This window comes from Macaca thibetana, chromosome 1, assembly GCF_024542745.1.
Source record: "Macaca thibetana thibetana isolate TM-01 chromosome 1, ASM2454274v1, whole genome shotgun sequence".
Lineage (NCBI taxonomy): Eukaryota > Metazoa > Chordata > Mammalia > Primates > Cercopithecidae > Macaca > Macaca thibetana.
Genome location: NC_065578.1, coordinates 16,749,735 through 16,770,107, shown reverse-complemented (window position 1 = coordinate 16,770,107; position 20,373 = coordinate 16,749,735). Strand labels below are relative to the sequence as shown.

The 20,373-nt window shown below is 50.7% G+C and overlaps 3 protein-coding genes across 6 annotated transcripts in view; 1 reads left to right on the top strand and 2 right to left on the bottom strand.

Annotated features, from left to right (window-relative positions):
- SDHB (succinate dehydrogenase complex iron sulfur subunit B) overlaps nucleotides 1-20,373 on the bottom strand; it is a 689,037-nt gene that overhangs the window by 502,286 nt on the left and 166,378 nt on the right. The gene's annotated exons all lie outside the window — the stretch shown is intronic.
- Nucleotides 1-20,373, bottom strand: part of PADI2 (peptidyl arginine deiminase 2) — a 579,517-nt gene that overhangs the window by 454,027 nt on the left and 105,117 nt on the right. The gene's annotated exons all lie outside the window — the stretch shown is intronic.
- ARHGEF10L (Rho guanine nucleotide exchange factor 10 like) overlaps nucleotides 20,060-20,373 on the top strand; it is a 179,520-nt gene continuing 179,206 nt past the window's right edge. For 3 of the 4 annotated variants that reach the window (XM_050790124.1, XM_050790114.1, XM_050790092.1), the window contains exon 1: nucleotides 20,060-20,204. The gene's annotated coding sequence lies outside the window, so the exon portion shown is untranslated. The remainder of the gene's footprint in view (nucleotides 20,205-20,373) is intronic. The other variant, XM_050790103.1, reaches the window with a different exon arrangement.

Below are 20,373 nucleotides of genomic sequence, written 5' to 3'. Positions count from 1 at the left end.
AAAAAAAAAAAAAAAGGAAAACTTTTATCTCCTGCAGGGTTTCTATGTGATTTTTACTAGAGCAATACAAGAGTATATTGTCCAGGTGAGCACCCTGAGACTAATGGCGAGGGGTGACCCTGAGTTCCGCATTGGTCAGCATTCATATTTCTGTTTCTTTCTTCCTTTTTTTTTTTTTTTTTTTTGAGACACAGTCTTGCTCTGTCGCCCAGGCTGGAGTGCAGTGGCACGGTCTCGGCTCACTGTAACCTCCACCTCCTGGGTTCAAGCGATTCTCCTGCCTTAGCCTCTTGAGTAGCTGGGATTACAGGCTCCCACCACCATGCTCTTCTAATTTCTGTATTTTTAGTAGAGACGGGGTTTCACCATGTTGGTCAGCCTGGTCTCGAACTCCTGACCTCATGATCCTCCTGCCTCAGCCTCCCAAAGTGCTGGGGTTACAGGTGTGAGGCACCGCGCCCCGCTGTGTTGCTGTTTCTGACTGGGGAGGTGGAGCTACTGCCCTCTGGATAGAGGAAATACGCTCTGTGGCCACCACCAGGCACTAACCTTTTATTTCATTGATTCCTCGGAGCCAGGATGAGAGGTAGCATCATAATCCTGATTAGTGGACAAGAAAACTGAGGCTCCAGAACACTGAGAGACTTGTTCCAGGTCCACTCCTGCAAGCCCAGAGGCTACCTCTGGGGCGGGGGAAGGGGCCCAGGGTCATGCGCTTCATACAGTCCCCTCAGTCCTGGAGGTGCTGCTCAGTTCATGACGCCAGGGGGCGCCATGCGCATCGAAGAACCCTTTGTGGTTTCCCAGCCCTCGGGGTGCAGCTGCTGCCTCCTTCGATGGATTTCTGCGAAGATGGTTTCGTGAGGACAGCACTATAAATGGGAATGACCCATGATACTCATGACTGGCCCCTTGGGGACTGGGCCCCTGCCAAGCCATGTGCTCCGAGGCCTCCTCCTACTTGCTTTCCTTTCTGCAATGTCTTGCCTGTGCCCCAGCTGCCTGTGATGTGAATTTAATTCCTGCAGAGGACGGATGCAACGGGAATCTCATAAATGCATGGGTGGCCAGGCAAATAGGTATAAATAAGTAAATAAGTTGTGCCTCTGAAGCTCTCCGTGGGGTCACTCATCCTCAGAAGAATGTTTACGGGCCTGAGCTGGAAACGGAAGAGATGCAAGTTCCATCCTCAACAAGGTGCCTGTTGGCAATTTGAGCTGGAACTAGGGTCAGGATGACATAATAGTGAAGTGACGGGTCTGTGTTTCAATCCTGACCCAACCACTGTGTGTGTGTGTGTGTGTGTGTGTGTGTGTGTGTGTCAAAAATGGCCACCATGCTTCATTTCTCTCATCGTTGAGGCATATTTTTCCACTTCTTTTGGACCAATACAAAGTGATGGAGGACTCGTGGCTTCCAAGCCAGGACCTCAAGAGGTCTTGCCCACTTCCACGTTCTCTCTCTCGGACCTTGGTGTGATATGAGCCTGGGTTAGAGTGCAGGGGGATGAGAGACCATGTGGAGGAGAGTGTCCCAAGCAAGGCCATCCTAGACCAGCCTGTCCCCAGCTGGTCTGCCAGCTGACAGCAGATTCATGAGCAAGCCAAGTCCAGTTGAGATCAACCTAGCTCAACCCTGGCGAGCAAAACCACACGGCTAACCTGTAGATCCTGAACTGTAATAGAGGCTTATCACTCTATAAGTCATTCCATTTAGATTAGTGTATTATGTAGCAACCATGAACCGATATGGCTAATTATAGTGAAATGGTCATGGTCCATTTGCATACTCCTGTGAGCCTCAATTTCTTTATGTGTGTGACAGGTACAATACATGATAGTGGTCTCTGTCCCAGAGAAGCAAAATGAGGAATAAGTTAGATGTTCATAAGGTTGCTTGCACAGTGTCTGACGTGGAGAATATCAGCTGGAATGGGCCTGGTGGTGCGGCCATACTTAGCAACCCCAGGCTGGGAGCGGTGGCTCACGCCTGTAATCCCAGCACTTTGGGAGGCTGAGGCGGGTGGATCACCTGAGGTCAGGAGTTTGAGACCAGCCTGGCCAACATGGTGAAACCCCATCTGAACTAAAAATACAAAAATTAGCCAGGAGCAGTGGTGCGTGCCTGTAGTCCCAGCTACCCTGGGGGGCTGAGGCAGGAGAATTGCTGGAACTCGGGAGGCGGTGGCTTCAGTGAGCCAAGATCATGCCACTGCACTCCAGCCTATGTGACAGAGCAAGACTCCATTAAAAAAAAAAAAAAAAATTAGCAATCCCAAATCTTAGTGATTTTATTTTTATTTATTTATTTATTTATTTATTTTTAAGGAGTCTCACTCTGTCACCCAGGCTAGAGTCTCCTGCCTCAGCCTCCTGAGTAGCTAGGACTACAGGCGCCCGCCAACATGCTCGGCTAATTTTTTGTATTTTTAGTAGAGACAGGGTGTCACCATGTTAGCCAGGATGGTCTGGATCTCCTGACCTTGTGATCCGCCTGCCTCGGCCCCCCAAAGTGCTGGAATTACAGGCGTGAGCCACCGCGCCAGGCCTATCTTAGTGATTTGAAACAGCAAAGGTCGGCTAGGTCCAGTGGCTCACACCTGTAATCCCAGCACTTTAGGAGGCGGAGGTGGGCAAATCACGAGGTCGGGAGTTCGAGATCAGCCTGGTCAATATGGTAGCACCCCATCTCTAATAAAAATACAAAAATTAGCCGGGTGAGGTGGCTCAGGTGTATAATCCCAGCACTGTGGGAGGTAGAGGTGGGCAGATCACAAGGTCAGGAGTTTGAGACCAGCCTGGCCAACATGGTGAAACTCCATCTCTACTAAAAATACAAAAATTAGCCAGGTGTGGTGGCAGGCGCCTGTAGTCCCAGCTACTCAGGAGGCTGAGGCAGGAGAATTACTTGAACCTGGGAGGCAGAGGTTGCAGTGAGCCGAGATCACGCCACTGCACTCGAGCCTGGGTGACAGAGCAAGACTCTGTCTCGGAAAAAAATAAAATAGAATAAAAAATAAATAAAAATACAAATTTAGCTGGGTGTGGTGGTACGTGCTTGTAATCCTAGCTACTCTGGAGGCTGAGGCAGGAGAATCGCTTGAACCCAGGAGGTAGAGGTTACAGTGAGCCGAGATTGTGCCACTGCACTCCAGCCTGGGCGAGAGAGCAATACTCTGTTTAAAAAAAAAAAAAAAAAAAAAAAAGGCCGGGTGAGGTGGCTCACGCCTGTAATCCCAGCACTTTGGGAGGCCGAGGTGGGCAGATTACAAGGTCAGGAGATCAAGACCATCCTGGCTAACATGGTGAAACCCCAACTCTACTAAAAATACAAAAACAAAACAAAACAAAACAAAAACAGCCAGGCATGGTGGCAGGAGCCTGTAATCCCAGCTATTCAGAAGGCTGAGACAGGAGAATTGCTTGAATCCAAGAGGCAGAGGTTGCAGTGAGGTAAGATCGTGCCACTGCATTCCAGCCTGGGCAACATAGTGAGACTCCATCTCAAACAACGACAACGACAACAACAACAATAACAACAACAACAACAAAGCAGCAAAGGTCTATTCCTTGCCCTTGTTACATGTCCACAGTAGGTGGACCAGGAGCTGTGAGCATTACGGTCACGTAGAGTCCTGAGCTGGTGATGTTCTTCATCTTGGCACTTTGCTGGCCACTGCACCAGAGAGAAAAGAGAAACTCAGGAGGGAGTTCAGAACTCATCAGTCCCACCCACCCAAAGGGCCCATCTTTCTTTCTAGAAGGGGAGAGCTGGAAGTATTTGGTGAACAACATTTATGACTTCATATGAGCAGTGAATGCGTGTTGGGTATTGCTTTCTGCTTGAGCCCTCAAGTCGGGAGAGTAGTAAAGTGAAAATAAAACGAACCAATATTGTTTTGTTTTTTCGAGAGAGGGTCTCACTTTGTCACCCAGCCTGGAGTGCAGTGGCGTGATCTTGGCTCACTGAAGCCTCCGCCTCCCAGGTTCCAGTAATTCTCCTGCCTCAGCCTCCCGGGTATCTGGGATTACAGGTGCCCTCCACCATGCCCAGCTAATTTTTGTATTTTTGGTAGAGACGGGTTTCACCATGTTACCCAGGGTGATCTCAAACTCCTGAGCTCAAGCAATACACCCACCTTGGCCTCCTAAAGTGCTGGGATTTCAGGCATGAGCCGCTGCGCCTGGCTGGAAGCAGTGGTAATAGAAGTCACAATAGCATAATAGCAGTTCCACGTACTGAGTACCTACTGTATGCCAGCACAGGGACAGGCCTTTAATCTGTGTCATTGAATCCTTACAAGAACCCCGTTAGATCAATCTTATTGTCCCCCTTTTAGTGCAGGATGAAGCTCAGAGAGTGTAAGGGACCTGCCTGGCATGGCCAGGTTTGTGGCAGAGCCAGGATTTGGATCCAGGACTCTATTTTTTTTTGAGATGGAGTTTTGTTCTTGTTGCCCAGGCTGGAGTGCAATGGCGCGATCTCATCTCACCACAACCTCCGCCTCCCAGGTTCAAGCGATTCTTCTGCCTCAGCCTCCCGAGTAGCTGGTATTACAGGCATAGGCCACCAAGTCCGGCTAATTTTGTATTTTTAGTAGAGACGGGGTTTCTCCATGTTGGTCAGGCTGGTCTTGAACACCCAACCTCAGGTGATCCACCTGTCTCGGCCTCCCAAAGTGCTGGGATTATAGGCGTGAGCCACAGCTGTGACCCCTTTTTAATGCTCCCTAAAGGCTGACCAAGGTGTCCCAGAGATTAGGCAAGGAGCCAGACCAGGCTGTCCATCCACTGGACTGGTCCATCTGGACTCCTGTCAGTTATGATCAGGAATCAGCAAAGAATAGGTCAAGTACAGTGGCTCATGCCTGTAATCCCAGCACTTTGGGAGACTGAGGCAGGAGAATCCCCTGAGGCCAGGGGTTCAAGACCAGCTTGGGCAAAATAGTGAGACCCGCATCTCTGAATAGAAAAGAAATCAGACAAGAACTGTCTGGTTTTGCACCTTCATTCCCCCGATCCTTCCAGTTTTGTGCTATAAATTCCTTTGAGGAATTCCAGTATAGGCTGAGGTAGTCAAGAGGCACAGGGCCTCCTTAGCCCCATCAGACTGATGGCGACTCCTCATCTCGCACAGCCATTCATAGCAATAGCCTGTATTGACTGCACCAGCACTGTCTACTCACGCTATGCTAAGGGCTTTGTGAGCATTTTCTTATTAAAAGCTCCCCAAACCCTCTGCTATTATCCCTATTTTACGCAAGTGGGAACACATGCACAGAGAGGTATGTGTCCTGTCCAAGGTCCTATAGCTGGTAAGGAACCACAATTGGAACTCAGGCAGCCTCACCCCACGTCTTCACCTCTAACCTTAAGGTATAAAGGGCTCTTACATTCTTGAGTTCTTGAGCTCTTCTGCTCTCCCCTAGGCACCTTCCGCCACACGCACGCACATGCACTCACATAAGAGATGACCAAAGCACTTATTATGACTCCAACTCTACAAACATGGTATCCGAGGCTCTGGGACAAGTTCAAGGTCACAGACTGGCCACCTGGTTCAAATCCAGTGTCCTGGCTGGGCGCCGTGGCTCACACCTGTAATCCCAGAACTTTGAGAGGCCGAGGCAGTGGATCACTTGAGGTCCGGAGTTTCAGACCAGCCTGGCCAACATGGCAAAACCCTGTCTCTACTAAAAATGCAAAAATTAGCCGGGTGTGGTGGTGGGCGCCTGTAGTCACTACCACCTGCGCCTTCTGGGCTGAAGCCATCTTCTCCTCTCAATCTCCTGATTAGCTGCGACGACAGGCAAACACGACCATGCCAGGCTAATTTTTGAATTTTTAGTAGAAACAGGGTTTCACCATGTTGGCCAGGCTAGTCTGGAACTCCTGACCTCAAGTGATCTGCTTGCCTCGGCCTCCTAAAGGGCTGGGATTACAGGTGTGAGCCACTGTGCCCAGCCAGATCATGTCTTTTTGACTCTGGCAAGGCACTGTCCCACTGTGGGCCTCAGCATTCTCATCTGGAAAATGGGTGTGCTAATGGCACCCCCGCCCCGCGAGCTTGTTGGGAGGTAGAGAGGCTTATGAAAGCACCTGGCACTTAGTAGGTGGTTAACGACAGCTTCTTGCATTCCTGCTTTGCTGCAGGTGCCCCCTGAACCCAAGGAAGTAAGTTTATGAGCCACTGGTCCTCATGGATCTGCTGGGAGGTTGGGGAGAGAGCGTGGATGGTTGCCTTGTCCATCACAGCTCCTGGGTGCAGTTCCAGGAGCAGCCTCCGGTGGTTACACAAGCAAGCGAGTGGAGACAGGTCTCTGGAGGTGCTCCCGTCGGTATAGAATGAACTAATCTCAGGGCCTCTGCCCTGGGCTGCCTGCTGTGCTGTAGGATGCCATGCTGGGCTGCAGGTGGGCATCAGGGCCCGGCGCACAGCAGACACTGCCCTCTGGGAAAAAGGAACGTGACTGGCGACATGCCACAGGAACAACAGCAGCGGCCCCTTCTAGGCACAGGCAGCTACTGGGCACCAAGCACCCCATCCTCTGTTCCTCGTGGCCTTTGTTCACGGTGACCCTTTCCCACCTATTTTGGGATGCAGAGGTTGAGGCCGCACTGCCTTTCTAGACGCCTCGCTGCTCCTCCCTGCTCTGCTCCACGTGAGCTCTGAGACACAGCTCATCTTAACACGGGCCCCTGAGCACCTGTCCTGACCTCTGGTTTTTTTTTTTTTTTTTTTTTTTTTTTTTGAGATGGAGCCTTGCTCTGTCACCCAGGCTGGAGTGCAGTGGTATGATCTCGGCTCACTGCAACCTCCACCTCCTGGGTTCAAACAATTCTCCTGTCTCAGCCTCCTGAGTAGCTGAGACCACAGTCGCACACCACCATGCCTGACTAGTTTTTGTATTTTTAGTAGGGACGGGGTTTCACTATGTTGGCCAGGCTGCTCTTTAACTCCTGACCTCAAGTGATCTGCCTGCCTCAGCCTCCAAAAGTGCTGGATTAGGCCGGGCGCGGTGGCTCAAGCCTGTAATCCCAGCACTTTGGGAGGCCAAGACGGGTGGATCACGAGGTCAGGAGATCGAGACCATCCTGGCTAACACGGTGAAACCCCGTCTCTACTAAAAAATACAAAAAACTAGCCGGGCGAGATGGCGGGCGCCTGTAGTCCCAGCTACTCGGGAGGATGAGGCAGGAGAATGGCTTAAACCCCGGAGGCGGAGCTTGCAGTGAGCTGAGATCCGGCCACTGCACTCCAGCCCGGGCGACACAGCGAGACTCCGTCTCAAAAAAAAAAAAAAAAAAAAAAAAAGTGCTGGATTACAGGTGTGAGCCACTGTGCCCAGCTCTGTCCTGCCCTCTTTCCTGCCCCTTTGCCTCCTAGCGCCAAGCTCCATGGCTGCCCATCCACCCCGGCTCGCACCCCGTCCTTCTCCTCTCCATGACCTCCTCCCCCGAGTCATGGATGGTGCCAGCCCCAATGAGCAATGACTTCCACAGTTGTCCTTGGCTGGCTGACACTTGTCTGGAAAGTGAGGGTGGGGTCTCATCAGGGGCCCCACTGAGGAGCTTTATTGGCAATAGAGATCACTTAATTAATTTATTTTCATCATCATTATTATTTTTTTAGACAGAGTCTTGCTCTGTCACCCAGGCTGGAGTGCAGTGGTGTGATCTCAGCTCACTGCAACCTCTGACTCTCAGGTTCAAGCAATTCTCCTGCCTCAGCCTCCCGAGTAGCTGGGATTACAGGTGCCTGCCACCATGCCCAGCTAATTTTTGTGTTTTTAGTAGAGACAGGGTTTCGCCATGTTGGCCAGGCTGGTCTCGAACTCCTGACCTCAGGTGATCTGTCTGCCTCGGTCTCCCAAAGTGCTGGGATTACAGGTGTGAGCCACTGTGTCCGGCCAGAAATCACTTAACTTTAAAAAGTTCCTTCCTCCCCGGTTTCATCGGTGATCCTGAGGCCTAATGACTTCCAAACAGGAAGTCTTTGAGGAAGCTGCATTCAATGTTGAAAGCCCAGGAACTCACTGGCTTCAGAGGGGTGGGGCGAGGGGAAAGTGAAGCCTCTTCTGAGCCTTGTGGGGTCTCTGGAAGGGACAGATTTTCAGTGAATCAGCCTTTAAATTTCCCAGCACTTGGGGCAGCCTTGCCTTTGGTGCAGTCCAGGTGCCTGATGTCAGGGCGGAGCACTTCATGACTCTGGGGGCTCCGTCCCCAGGCTGCAAAGGCACCTCTCGAGTTGTACAATGTGGTAGGACTAAGGCTCTGTCACCTCCAACTGCCAGTGCTGGCCTGGCCTGCGTGGGCTTTGCCTATGAACGAGGAGGGGGAAGGGCCCTCCATGGCCTACCTGGCCCTACCTGTGCCTTGCACCTGACTGCCTGCCTTGGTTTCCCTGGGCTGGGCCCTATACTCTGCCCATCTCTAGCAGTAGGAGGGGCCCCAGAGGGATCCTCCTTCCCTGGCCAAGGCAGCTGGAGGGATTGCTCCACATTGCGGTGGTATCAGCCTCTGACACTGAGGAATGCAGCCGCCTGGATGCTGCTATCAGGACTCCAACTTGGGACAGTCGCTGACGGGCTGACATTTGACCAAACTAGGCCCAAATTAGAAGAAGAAGGAAGAAGAAGCTCCACATCCCAACTCTGCCTCTTTCTCGCTTTGTGATGATTGGACAAGACTCTTAAATCTCTTTGAACCTCAATGTTCTCATCTACAAAATGGGGATAATGGCCAGGCACGGTGGCTCACACCAGTAATCCTAGCTCTTTGGGAGGCAGAGGCAGGAGAATCACTTGAGCCCAGGATTTCAAGACCAGCCTGGGCAACATAGTGAGACCCCACCTCTAAAAAAATGGGGATAATAATAAACCTATTACAAATAGGTGGGGTGAATCTTGGCAGAAACAAGTAAAGGTGGCTCAGTGGTGGGGATGGAGCAGGCACCCAGAAAATGCCAGCTGTCAAATTCCTGGGTTTTTTTTTTGAGATATAGTCTCACTCTGTTTCCCAGGCTGGAGTGCAGTGGTGCAATCTCGGTTCACTGCATCCTCCAGCTCCTGGATTCAAGTGATTCTCCTGCCTCAGCCTCACCAAGTAGCTGGGATGACAGGTGTGAGCCACCGTGCCTGTCCTTAGCTGCCAAATTCTCTTCCCCTCAGAGCCCTAACCGTTTATGTAAGGCTTCCCCACTTCTGTTCCACCTAGACCCTACCTACCCCTGCCCCTCAACTCAGGACAGTCCAGCATTGATGGGGCAGCTGAAATCCTGAGCGCCAAGGCAAGAGTTTAATCTCTCCTCTGCATTTTTGATGAATTGATTTGGTCCAGTGGAGGTTTTCAGTAGATCTGTTTAAATGACAGATAAGAAGCATTTGCGGTTATCCTGGCCATCAGGAGTGTACATGGGGCTTCCACGGTGTTCATTTTGCTTTCTTAAATTTATTCATTTCTTCAGTACATGCTCATCAGCCCCTTACTATGTGCTCAGCACTGGGTTAGGCAGTAGGGACACCGGCGAATCAGGTTGGCAGACTCGAATTTCCATGGACTTTATGACCCAATTGAGGGCACAGATAAAATCGAAGCCAACAGATATATCACCTCATTAGTGATTGTAATAAATGCTTTGGAAAAAACAAACAATTTGCTTATTAAAACTTAAATGATACAAAAGTAAGTTTCAGTCCCATGAAGTCTGAAGGTTTTTTTTTAGGATAATAGAATAAAAAACGATAATAAGCGCGCCCGTGGTCCCTGCATAATGAATGGCCTGTTAAGGCTACAGTCTAAGTGCTTTATACAAATAAGCTCGTTTATTCCTTACACTAGCCTTTATAGTTGAGTGTCTTTATCCCCATTTTACAGACGGGCATATGGAGGTCAAGGGGTCAAGTGGCTTGCCCAAAGTCACAGGGCTTGCTAATGAAGCTGGATTCCAACTTGGATTCGTTTGATCCCTCCCTGTTGTAATTACAGACCTATGGTATTTGTTGCTGCGTCTCCATCTCAGCTGGGAACTCTTAAGGCTGTGTGGCTAGAGGCTTGGGAGACAGCAACTCCGGAAGGGGCAAGTAGGTCACATCCCCTCACCTGGGGTGAGGCCTCCCATCTGAGCTAGAAGTTGCTGAAGTCAAGGCCCAACCCAGCAATTTGTCCCATAGTGAAAGGGAGCAAATGGCCTCTGTCTCCAAGAGGTTGACCCTGAAAATGGGCCTCTGGTCTCAACCTTGTTTGCAAGGTTGAGTGGGATGAGGATGAGGGGTGGGGATAAGGGTTCCCGTTCTGCACTCATGCAGCACGAGAGGCCCACCTTGTCACATGGCGTCGACTTCTTATGCTGTCAAGGCTGCGGGCGGGTGGCTTAGGAGGTTGGGAGCCAGTTAGAGAACCTTGAGTCCAGAATCTGGACTCCCTGTTTCTGGTACCACCTGCCATTGGCTGCCTCAATCCATTTCTCCCCGTGGTTAAGAACCTGGGCCCTGGAAATGAAAGAACATAGATTTAAATACCAGTAGTCCCACTTAATAGCTATATGGCTTGTTAGATTATTTAACCTCTGTTAGCCTCAGTTTCCTCACCTTTCATTTTTCATTTTTAAATTAAAAATTTTTTTTTTTTTTTGAGACGGAGTCTCACTGTCACCCAGGCTGGAGTGCAGTGCTGTGATCTTGGCTCATTGCAACCTCTGCCTCCCGGGTTCAAGTGATTATCCTGTATCAGCCTCCTGAGTAGCTAGGATTACAGGTGCCTGCCACCACGCCTGGCTAATTTTTAAATATTTTTAGTGGAGACAGGGTTTCACCATGTTGGCTAGTATGGTCTCGATCTCCTGACTTCAAGTGATACACCTGCTTCGGCCTCCCAAAGTGCTGGTATTACAGGCCTGAGCCACCGCGCCCTGACTACATTTAATTTTTTTGAGACAGGGTCTTGCTCTCTTGCTCATGCTGGAGTCCAGTGGCATGATCTCAGCTTACTGCAGCCTGGACCTCCTGGGTTCTAGTGATCCCCCTGCCTCAGCCTCCCGAGTAACTGGGACTACAGGCACACAATATGATGCCTGGCGCGGTGACTCACACCTGTCATCCCAGCACTTTGGGAGGCCAAGGCAGCGGGTCACTTGAGGCCAGGAATTGGAGTCCAGCCTGGCCAACATGGCGAAATCCCGTCTCTACTAAAAATATAAAAATGAGCTGGGTGTGGTGGCGGGCGCTTGTAATCCCAGCTGCTTGGGAGGCTGAGGCAGGAGAATTGTCTGAATCCGGGAGGCGGAGGTTGCGGTGAGCTGAGATCGTGCCGCTGTACTCCAGCCTGAGTGACAGAGCAAGACTCTGTCTCCAAAAAAAAAATCAATAAATTAAAAAAAAAAAAAAAAAAGCTCCGCAGCTCAGGCTGTCTGGGAGTAAACCAGACGGTTTATGTAAATGACTTTGCCTGGTTTCTGGATGATCATACTGCCTTGGTCGAGTCAAATCCTATTCTTCCAGGAACGTGGGGTATTGGCAGCAGTTCCCCAAATGCCATGGAAAAACAGGGTGTGGCCCATAGCCACTTTTTCTGTGATTTTGTTCTAACCGCAGGAGTGCTTGTTCATGTAAGAGACTGTTGTCTCTTACAATAGTCTCTTACATGAACAAGGTTATTCAATTGCAATAAAGGGTTATTGCAGTTACAGTTAGAAGGCTCCGCCTCCTCCAGCGGCACACCTGAACCCTGACGCTCCTGGGAACTTTGCTCTTGGAAATGTCTTCAGAGCCTGGGCACAGCTTTGAATGTGCTCCGTGGAGAGTGCGTGCGTTCATTCTCCAAGGGTCGGCCTGGTGTTTGGAATTAGCAAGAAATCCTTTGGATCCAAGACTGATGACTTTGGGTGAAGATTTGAGCTGGGAAATACTGACGAGGACAAATGGAAATGAAATGCAGGTTGGGGAAGGTAGAGAAAGGTTTTCAATCATGGAGGGCCGGAGAGCTGCTTTAAGCAGTTTCACAGTCAAACATGTTTGGAGGATGATTCTCACATGGGTCAGAAAGAGAAATCTGGGGTTTCAAATTGGCAGTATCAGTTTTGGAGGGCTGACCTTGGGCAGAGGGTGATGCCCTTCCAGAAACAACTGTCCCCAGATGTCACGTGGAAATTATTTTTTTTTTTTTGCTATCTTTTTTTTTTTTTTTTTTGAGACGGAGTTGTCCGTCTCAAAAGTTTTGTATTGTTTGTTGTCCAGGTTGGAGTGCAATGACACAATCTCAGCTCAGCCCAATCTCGGCTCACCGCAACCTCCGCCTCCCGGGTTCAAGCAATTCTCCTGCCTCAGCCTCCTGAGTAGCTGGGATTACAGGCATGCATCACCATGCCTGGCTAATTTTGTACTTTTAGTAGATATGGGGTTTCTCTATGTTGGTCAAGTTGGTCTCGAACTCCCGACCTCAGGTGATCCGTCCGCCTCAGCCTCCCAAAGTGCTGGGATTACAGGCATAAGCCACCACGTCCAGCTTCTTCTTCTTCTTCTTTTTTTTTTAAAAGACAGAGTCTCCCTCTGTCACCCAGGCTGGAGTACAGTGGCATGATCTCAGCTTACTGCAACCCCTGCCTCCCAGGTTTAAATGATTCTCCTGCCTTAGCCCCCCTAGTAGCTGGGATTACAGGTGCCTGCCACCACACCTAGCTAATTATTTATATTTTTCTTAGTAGGGATGGGGTTTTGCCATGCTGGTCAGGCTGATCTTGAACTCCTGACCTCAGGTCATCCGCCTGCCTCAGCCTCCCAAAGTGCTGGGATTATAGGCGTGAGCCACCACGACCAGCCCAAAATTCTTTCATTTGCAAGGACAGAGCCCTGCTTGAATGTGCTTAAGCAAAAGAGGGAATGTAGGCTGGGCACAGCGGCTCGTGCTTGTAATCCCAGCACTTTGGGAAGCAGAGGCAGGCGGATCGCTTGAGGCCAGGAGTTCAAGACCAGCCTGGCCAACATGGCGAAACCCTGTCTCTACTAAAAATACAAAAATTAGCTGGGTGTGGTGGTGCACGCCTGTAGTTCCAGCTACTTGGGAGGCTGAGGAACAAGAATTGCTTGAATCTGGGAGGTGGAAGGTGATGTGAGCCAAGATTGCAGCACTGCATACCAGCCTGGGAGACAGAGTGAGACTCTGTCAAAAAAAAAAAAAAAAAAAAAAGAGGGTATATCTTCTGAGGATTCAGGGATGTTTTGGAAACTAGGGAGCTGCCCTGGCCTCATAAGAGGCAGACTCAGGAGCTGGACATGGGTTAGGAAACCGGGCAGTGCTTCTTTCATTTTCTCTCTCTCAATTGTAGTAAAATATATATAACATACATTAAAAAAAATTTGTTTTTGAGACAGAGTCTCGCTCTGTCACCCAGGCTGTAGTGCAGTGGCACTATCTCAGCTCACTGCAATCTCCACCTCTCGAGTTCAAGCGATTCTCCTGCCTCAGCCTCCTGAGTAGCTGGGATTACAGGTGCCTGCCACCACGCCCAGCTAAGTTTTGTATTGTTAGTAGAGACGGGGTTTTGCCATGTTGGTCAGGCTGGTCTTGAACTCCTGATCTCAAGTGATCCGCTGGTCTCAACCTCCCAAAGTCCTGGGATGACAGGCGTGAGCCACTGCACCTGACTGGCCAGTTCCAAATTTCTGAGGCAGAGAATGTGCCTGTTGAGTGGGCAAGCCGTGGGATGGATCACATGACATCATCACTCTGCCTGCTGGGATCCATCCTTGGATCCATCCTTGGAGCATGCTTCTCAGGAAGGAAATGGGAGGGTAGTTTGGGATTGGACAACCTCCTCCTCAATAAGAAACGAATCGGGACACCCCTCTATGGAATCACTTCCACTCTGATGAAATCATCTGGGAATTTTCAATCAGAAGATTTAGAAAGGTGCTATTTTCATTTTGCCTTACATACATCTTTTGTGTCTTCTGGCTTATTGCTTTTGAGGTGTGTGTATGTAGGGGCGGGGCCTCTAAAAGTCATCCTGGGTCCTGATTAGGCTACCACCTTGACCTGGCCTGGGGACCTGCTCAGCTTGGAGGCCAGTTGGCTGGAGGTGGGGGAGGAGGGAGTCCCAGTTGCGGCCTCTGAGCCTCTCGTGCCAGCGGCCCCGTGCAGTCCATTTTAACCCCGGCACCAGTTGTCCTTCAGCTCCTCCAGGGAGTGACTTATTCCCTTTCCAGCTTCTGTTTTCGGAGCATGAACCACTGACTGTTTGAAATGGGACACGCTCTTGATAGCACCAAGCCTCAGCTTTCCTATGGATAAAACGGCTAAAAATGCCCAGACTGCTTTCTTCAGAAAGCTGGTGCGGGAATCACATGAAATTGACGGCTGTGAACAAGGGTCCTCAATGTCGGGAAATTGGTCCTGGGTGGTTGGTGGGGGGCATTAGGTAATGTCTGCAGACATTTTTAGCTGACGGAAGTGTGGGAGAGTGTGCTCCTGCCATCTTGTAGGGGAGGCCAGGGTACATAGTGGGCACTTAGATACTATTTCTTTTTCTTTCTTTTTTTTTTTTTTGAGACGGAGTCTCATTCTGCTGCGCAGGCTGGAGTGCAGTGGTGCGATCCTGGCTCACTGCAACCTCTGCCTTCTGGGTTCAAGGGATTCTCCTGCCTCAGCTTCTAGAGTAGCTGGGATTACAGGCATAGTCACCATGCCTGGCTAATTTTTGTATTTTTTTTTTTTTTTTTTAGTAGAGATGGGGTTTCACCATGTTGGCCACACTGGTCTCGAACTCCTGACCTCAGGTGATCTTCCCGCCTCAGCCTCCCAAAGTGCTGTGATTACAGGTTCAAGCCACTGTGCCCTGCCAGATATTTCTTTTTCTCTTCTTTCTTTCTCTCTCTCTCTCTTTTTTTTTTTTTTTTTTTTTTGAGACGGAGTCTCGCTCTGTCGCCAAGGTTGGAGTGCAGTGGCCGGATCTCGGCTCACTGCAAGCTCTGCCTCCTGGGTTCCCGCCATTCTCCTGCCTCAGCCTCCCGAGTAGCTGGGACTACAGGCGCCCGCCACCTCGCCCGGCTAGTTTTTTGTATTTTTTAGTAGAGACGGGGTTTCACCGTGTTAGCCAGGATGGTCTTGATCTCCTGACCTCATGATCCGCCCGTCTCGGCCTCCCAAAGTGCTGGGATTACAGGCTTGAGCCACCGCGCCCGGCCTTTTTTTTTTTTTTTTTTTGAGACGGTCTTGCTCTGTCACCCGGGCTAGGGTAGAGTGATACAATCACGGCTCACTGCAACCTGTGCCTCCTGGGCTCAAGAGATCCTCCCACCTCAGCCTCCCGAGTAATTGGGAGTACAGGTGTGTGCCACCATGCCCAGCTAATTTTTGTACTTTTAGTAGAGACAGGGTTTTGCATGTTGCCCAGGCTAGTCTTGACCTTTTGGACTCAAGAGATCTGCCCGCCTGAGTCAAATGCTGGGATTACAGGTGTAAGCCACTGCACCTGCCCAGATACTGCTTCTAAATCAAAGTTTAGCCTCAGTTAATGGTGAGCCCGGCATGGTACCGCTTTGGGGTCCTGTACAGATGGCAGAGAAGACTAAAGGCTTGGTGAGGGGTTCCTTGGGGTACTGTCTCAGTGACTAAGTGACTGTAGGTGGGCACAGCTGCTGCTGACAAGGGCTGCTTCCAGTGTGCTGGGGCAGCTGGTCGCCTGGCAGCCTTGTTGAGTGGAGTGTGGCTTAGGAAACTCGTCATGCTACCAGTGGGGAAAAGCAAGCCTCCCCTCACCTTTTGGAGTGACCAACAGTTTGGGGAAAAAACTGTGGAGGTGGATTTACTGATTTGTTTTTCTCTGAATTTGTGGTTCCTTCTCAACTAATATTCAGCCCCTCCTTTGCCCTCCTCAGGCCTTTCCAGGGCAGGCTGGGGGTATGGGTGGAGTGAAGAGGGGCAAAGGTAGAGAAGTCCCCTTCCCTCTACAGGGCAAGAGAGGAGATTCCAGAGACCTTTCCACGCTTCAGAAAATGGAGGCTGGTCCAGGGTTTCAAGTGAACACACAAAGGTCAGCTCTGGCTGCTCCACACTCCCCTCCCTGTCCCCTGACCTCTGCTGCGGTGGCTGCTGCTGTGGGAGTGAAAAGCCCAGGTCAGCCTTCCGGGTGGGTGGGGATCTGGGAACAAGAATGCAGCCTCCTAACTGCTGCAACCTCCTCCTTGCCAGGGTTAAGGGAAGTGCAGGAATCAAGGCTAGGGGGTGGGAGGGGGCAGCATCACCCCCTGCAAAACCCCAGAACAAGGGAACCTGGAATCGCCCCTCCCATCTCTGGCCAGGTCCCCACCAAGGAAGAGGTCTCCACGCTATTGCGTCTGCAGGTGGAGCAGCCCGTTTCCACCTTCCCTCCTCTCACACTCCAAGCCTTCAAATAAGGACCACAAAGCTCCCACAGTGGCAAGAGGCTTTCTGCCTGGTGGACGCTGTTCTAGGTGCTGTATAGGCAAAACTGCATTTAATTCTCCTGCATGGTTGTGTTCCTATTTCATAATCAGAGCCAGGATTCAAATCTGGGCAGTCTCTGGTGCAAAGGTCGGCAGCCTCCCAGGAGGGAACCCAGTCAACCAGGCACCTGTTTACTCTCTCATGCTCCAGGACTTTTCAATCCAACAGGGACTTCCTCATTTGGGTAACCAGGAGAGCCAGAGACTGGATTTGGTCAGCCCTTCATTCAAAACATTTGTGTACTACAGACTCTCAGTGTGACCTTGGGCAAGTTACTTTAGCTCTGAGAATCCTCAGTTTCCCTCTTTATAAAAAGGGGAAATCTTGTTGTGAAGCTTATATGAAATTCGGTATGGAGAGGTGTGTTTTATTATCATTAGTTATTTATTTTTGAGACCGAGTCTCGCTCTGTTGCTGAGGCTGGAGTGCGCAGTGGCACGACCTCAGCTCACTGCAACTTCCAGGTTCAGTGATTCTCGTGCCTCAGCCTCCCGAGTAGCTAGGACTACAGGTATGTGCCACCATGCCTGGCAAAGTTTTGTAGAGACAGAGTTTCGCCATATTGCCCAGGTTGGTCTCAAACTCCTGACCTCAAGTGATCTGCCCACCTTGGCCTCCCAAAGTGCTGAGATTACAGGTGTGAGCCACCACCGAAGGTTTTTAGACTATAACACATGTAAGAGCCAATAGCCAGGATTATCATTATTATTCTTTTCTCTGTTTCTCTCTTCCTTCCTTCCTTCCTTCCTTCCTTCCTTCCTTCCTTCCTTCCTTCCTTCCTTCCTTCCTTCCTTTTTCCCTCCCTCCCTCCCTCCCTCCCTCCTTTCCTTCCTTCCTTCCTTCCTTCCTTCCTTCCTTCCTTCCTTCCTTCCTTCCTTCCTTCCTTCCTTCCTTCCTTCCTTCCTTCCTTCCTTCCTTCCCTTGTTTTTTTGAGACACAGTCTCCCTCTGTCGCTCAGGCTGGAATGCAGCAGCACGATCTTGGCTCACTGCAACCTCCACCTCCAGGGTTCAAGCAATTCTCCTGCCTCAGCCTCCTGAGTAGCTGGGATTACAGGTGCCCACCTCCACGCTCAGCTAATTTTTTGTATTTTTAGTAGAGACAGGGTTTCACCATGTTGGCCAGGCTGTTCTCGAACTCCTGACCTCAGGTGATCCATCTGCCTCGGCCTCCCAAAAGTGTTAGAATTACAGGCATGAGCCACAGCACCCAGCCTTCATTATTATTATTTTCATCATCTAAGCCAGGAGTCAGTAAACTTCTCTGTAAAGGACCAGATTGTAAATATTTTTGGCTTTTATGGGTCCTTCAGTCTCGGTCACTGCTCAATTGTGCTGCTGTGTCTCCAGAGTACCTATGGACAATATGGTAAATTAGCAAATGGGTGTGGCTGTATTTCCATAAAACTTTTCTTACCAAAGCAGGTGATGGGCTGGATTTGGTCCATGGGTCACAGTTTGCTGGACCCCAGTCTAGGACCCTGAGGCTTCTATTGCTGGTGTCTGAGCAGAAAGTGGGGCTGGGCTTTGGTGTGAAATTCACGCATCCATGTGCAGATCTGTGCACATGCTGATCTGTGAGTGTGTTGAGGGAAGGGGTTGATTACCTTTGAAACCCCATTCTGGGTTCTCAGGAGCACATGAGAAGGGTAGAGCAAGTGTGTGTGGTTAAATGACTTGTTCCTGATGTCTAGATACTTGTGCTCTTAATGATCCCGGAAGATGTTGGCCAAGATCTAGGGGTGAGCAAAACTGACAAGACAAACTCAGAGTGAGGCTGGGTGCAGTGGCTCAAGCCTATAATCCCAGCACTTTGGGAGGCTGAGGTGGGTAGATCACCTGAGGTCAGGAGTTCGAGACCAGCCTAGTCAACGTGGTGAAACCCCGTCTCTACTAAAAATACAAAAATTAGCTGGGCATGGTGGTGCACACCTGTGGTACGAGCTACTTGGGAGGCTGAGGCAGGAGAATCACTTGAACCTGGGAGGAGGAGGTTGCGGTGAGCTGAGATTGCACCACTGAATTCCAGCCTGGGCAACAGAGCAAGACTCTGTCTCAAAAAATAAAAAAAAAAAAAAAAAAAAAAAAAAAAAGAACTCAGAGTGCTGGTCCCGCTGCCCTTAAGCGGCATCAGTGCCAGGTGCAGTGGTTCACGCTGGTAATCCCAGCACTTTGGGAGGCCAAGGCGGGTGGCAGATTACCTGAGGTTGGGAGTTTCGAGACCAGCCTGACCAACATGGAGAAACCCCATCTCTACTAAAAATACAAAATTAGTCAGGTGTGGTGGCGCATGCCCATAATCCCAGCTACTTGGGAGGCTGAGGCAGGAGAATTGCTTGAATCCGGGAGGTGGAGGTTGCAGTGAGCCAAGATCGCACCATTGTACTCCAGCCTGGGCAACAAGAGTGAAACTCCATCTCAAAAAAAGAAAAAAAAAAAAAAGACATCAGCATAATCAGAGCCACCAGTAGTGCCAATTCTCTCGGAGCCAGGAGCCCTTTCCCTACACAGTCTCATTTAATTCTCACAAAAACCCCATCAGGTAGGGCCTATTATAATCACCCCAGGTTAAGAAGGAGGAAACTGGATGGGCACAGTGGCTCACGGCTGTAATCCCAGCACTTTGGGAGGCGTAGGTAGGAGGATCACTTGAGCCCAGGAGTTCAAGGCCAGCCTGGGCAGTATGGTGAAACCCTGTCTTTACAAAAATTTTTTTTGTAAAAATACAAAAATTAACCAGGCATGGTGGCGTGTACCTGTGGTCCCAGCTACTTGGGAGGCTGAGGTGGGAGGATCACCTGAGCCCAGGAGGTTGAGGCTGTAGTGAGCCATGATCTGATTGTCCTGCCACTGGGTGACTGAGAGAGCCCTTGCCTCAAAAAAAGAAAATGAAAACAAAGGAGGAAACTCCAACATGGCCAACCTGGTGAAACCCCGTCTCTGCTAAAAATACAAAAATTAGCTGAGCATGATGGCAGGCGCCTGTAATCCCAGCTACTGGGGACAAGTGAGGTAGGAGAATCACTTGAACCTGGGAGGCAGAGGTTGCAGCGATGCAGTGAGCCAAGATCGCACGATTGCACTCCAGCCTGGGCGACAACCAGAGACTCCATCTCAAAAAAAAAAAAAAAAAGGGGAAACTGAGGCTCAGAGAGACAAGGCCGGTTGCATGATGTCACACGGCTGGAGAGGGCAGGGATTGGCGCTTGCATCTTTCCGACGTCAAACATATTCCTTTCCACCTTCTCTGGCTAAAAGGGGTGCAGCCCATGGGTGACCCTCCAACCCTGCCCTGTACCCGGGCCCTGTGTGCCTTCCCGGGCCAGCGGGCAGTCGTCGGAGCTCAGCCCTACTGCTTGGCACCCCCCTCTGGAGGCCCCATCTTGGTTCTCGCCCCTCCCTTCCTCACCCGAGCCAGCTTCCTGGCCCTCCCAGGCTGGCTGATGGATGGCCCAGCCCTGGCTGGCTTGGCTCAGTCTAGCTTTTCCTCGTGGACTGCCAGGGCCGCCTCCTGTCCTTCTGCTCACCACCCTCGCCTGCCCGGCAGGTCGGGCAAGTGAGTGACTCACACACCTGGGCCCTGTGTGGGCCCAGCCCTGGGAGCCAGTGTACTCACCCTCTGGGCTCCTGCCTGTCCTTCCAGCTACTTCAACTGACAGACGGGACCCTTCCCAATAGAAGGGGGCTGCCCCTGTCACTTGTGCTCCCTTCCCGGAGGACTGCGATTGGACTGCACAGGATTGAGGTCAGTTTCCTTTCTGTTTTTAACCATCTCTGCCCCTCGCTGAGTTGGAGGAAAATCTTTTGGAGGTCGTGGGGGAGGGGTCCCCGCTGTCGTTGACACCCTTGTGCATCAGGCCCAGGGACACCCTGCTCCCTCTCAGCAGGTGCTGGAGCTTGGGGCCACCTTGGGA